Genomic DNA, 3,289 nt, shown 5'->3' on the forward strand with positions numbered 1-3,289 from the left:
AAATTCATTCTACGTCTTCTCCTTTCATATTTCTTCTGGGTACCTACGAACTTTAGTTTAACAATTTTTTTGAAGGAAATTTAAAAGAAACATTCCTACCAAATTCATTCAACGTCCTTTCCTTCTATATGCTTTCTGTTTTCCTACAGAAATTTTCCTTCGACCAATTTATTTATAGGATTTTCGTAAGAAATTTCCTACCATATTCTCATAGTATTTTCGTATGAAATTATCTTCTTTCTAACTACGATAGTTGCTTTTCGTCAAAATAAAGTAAGATTTTGGTAGGAAATTTTTAATTAAAACATGATGTTTTCTTGTAGTGAATGGTATCTCACAAATATATAATATCAGTAGTTCTAATATATTGTAACTAAGTTAAAGAGTTCAATTTTAAATAAAATTTTTTTTTGAACCAATCATAAGTTTATAAATATCATCAAAGTATCTTATGTTTTACTCACTTCGGACTCTCCTAAACCTCGCCACTGGGGTGGGCCGGCTTCTTCTTACTTATTGGAACCTAATTATTAAAGAAAAATATAACTTTATTTACACTTAACACATCATCAATTAGGTATTACAACTTTGTTATAAGATTTACGTACACTTTTTACAGAGGAAGCATATGCCAACAACAACACCCACGAAGCCTAGAAAAAAGATGCATATCATCAAAATCCCCTCCACAGCCATTTTCTCACTAACAATTCTTTTATGTATTTTGTGTGGGTTATGATGATCTTATTATAATCCAAATATTAGAAGTACTCATAGCAACATATAAAAGTGGTATTTTATAATCAAATTTGATCTTAACATGCCCTCAAATGCCCAATTTTGATATTAATCAGATCATGACATATGTGATATTTAATATTAAATAGATTGTGATATATGTATGTCATAAACTAATTTAGTCACAACTTATATTTAAGTATATCTAATATTAAATAGATTGTAACATTTGTTAAAGAGTTTCCTCAAAACTTATAATGATTACAAAAAACAAACTTATATATACTAAGAGAATTTAATATATATATATATATGAATCTAACTGAAATAAATAATAAAATATACCCAAATCAGTATTTTAATGGTGAAAACTGAAAACATATGTAATGTATTGTAAAATGATATCATTGCAGCATTAATTAATACATATATATATTTTTCTCTACATATTTTTATCATCTTGTATAGAAAATAGAATGGGGAATTACATTTTATAACCCTAAAAAGCTTTGTAATTCATTGAGTAGTTATACTAACCATAAAAAGGTGATATAGTATTTATTTTATATAATAACTACAAGATTAACCCTTTATTATTATCTTCTACCATCCCTCTCTACCATCACTTCCGGCGACCAGGACGGGCTGAAACGACCCGACCCGTTTTTTAAAAAAAATAATAAATAATAATAATAATAATAATAATAATAATAATAATAATAATAATAATAATAATAAATAAATAAATACTCTACAGTTAGTGGTCCTATACCCACTAGCCATTTAACCACAAACACACAACAGCGGATAACATATACCATAACAATAAACCAATAAATATCCAATAACCATATAACCAATAATCAAAGTATAATAACTCCAATAACCAAACATCAGGAAAAGATAGAAGCACCAACCTAGCAATGTTCTAATGACCCAACTCATGCAACCTAGCAATGCCAGACGACAACCAATCGAGTCCCTAGAACATCCTCCTCTTCATCGCCTTGATTCTACGATCACACTTTGCCTTTACCTGCACCACAAACACAAATTGAGATGCATGAGTATTTGATAAACACTCAGTGAGGCAATCCTCCCATCTACTGGGCTATAAACACAAGCAATTGAGAATCTCCAACCATCAAACAACAATCAACAAACAATCCAGGAAACTGCATCGACCGAAACCAAACCACTGCATCAACCAACGCTGATTGGTGTTGCATCGACCGACACCAAGCCTGCATCAACCGATGCATGACTCGACTGCATCGACCGACACCAATACTGTGTCGACCAATGCATGCTCGACAATTATTGAAATCCCTAATTGCATCGATTGATACTTCCAAATGGCATCGACCGATGCTCCAAGGTCTTATCGTGCCGTTCTCGCACTACATTGATCATGCACATAGTGCATCAACAACCATACATAATGCATCAATCGACGCACATAGTGCATCGGTCGACGCACCTGCCGAGCATCGTCTTCCCCAAAATTCCTCGTCAGATCTTCGTTGTTAAACACATCAAACTCGATCCAATGCCACCAACAAGCCACACAAAGCCCCATGTGACTGAAAAACATTCTAACAAGCCAAGGAATCTATCACATAACACATAAACACGAAAATCAAAGTAATCTCAAGCTTAGATAAACCATGGTCATGCACTCACTTTTGCCAAAGACTCTGACTCTAAAACCAACGAATATACACTCCTAGCAATCTCCTAACATGAACACAGCTACATATCTCCACTCCACCGACAAGATCTCTCAGGAAAAGGCTCTAAATCCAAACTCTCTCAAGAACAGCTTATTTCTCTAAGTTCTCTCCGAAAGCGGCCAAACCCCACTAACTTCTCCTTAAATGCCCGACCTTAGGGTTTTGTCAAAAAAAAAAATGCAACAAAACGAGTGTTTAACTTAACTCGGCTCGTGAAAACAGACATTGCATCAACGGATGCACCTCCCGATTCGGGAATCCGGTTTGTGGATGTTACAGTACTAAAATGAGATTGCAAAACAATTTAATAGTATTGTTGTGTAAAATATTTAGAGGTGTTGATAACAAATTCAATATATGTTATTTATGGTAATTCACATTCAAGTGTATTAATTGGTTGGTCAACCATGAACATGGTGGAGAAAACATGACCTAAATAGTTTGACTTAATTTTGTTTTGAATGCATGTAATTGAGTTTTAATCTTGATTTGAATTTCCCCCATATATGTTTTACTTTCATCCTTGCATTTATAGATGATTTATTCGAGTCTTATGAGGATTTACTTATGCTAAATGAATAGCTGATTCCTCACTCTTCACCACAAGATTGTAAGTTCATATTTGCTTGTCTTTTCCCGTAATTACCTCCCAAAAGGCTCACAGATTTCTATTTTATAAGTGTAATTGCCAATTGACGGATCGTCAGTTATTTTTCATGATTTTTCCATGATTGTTGTTGTGGCTAGAGATGATCATAGGAGTCAAATGAATTGTTTTTAAGGCCTATTTAAAAGTCTGTAGGCATAAAATGAATGGT

At 33.1% G+C, this 3,289-nt stretch overlaps 1 long non-coding RNA gene across 1 annotated transcript; it reads right to left on the reverse strand.

Moving 5' to 3' along the window:
* Positions 1 to 292: 292 nt before the first annotated feature.
* On the reverse strand, positions 293 to 992 carry LOC147942124 (uncharacterized). Its single transcript, XR_015560215.1, has 2 exons — positions 609 to 992; positions 293 to 523 (listed from the first exon to the last, which is right to left on the reverse strand). It is a non-coding gene; the product is annotated as an uncharacterized LOC147942124 (long non-coding RNA).
* Positions 993 to 3,289: the final 2,297 nt, after the last annotated feature.

The sequence above is a fragment of the Camelina sativa genome, chromosome 6, assembly GCF_030686135.1.
Source record: "Camelina sativa cultivar CO46 ecotype springtype chromosome 6, ASM3068613v1".
Lineage (NCBI taxonomy): Eukaryota > Viridiplantae > Streptophyta > Magnoliopsida > Brassicales > Brassicaceae > Camelina > Camelina sativa.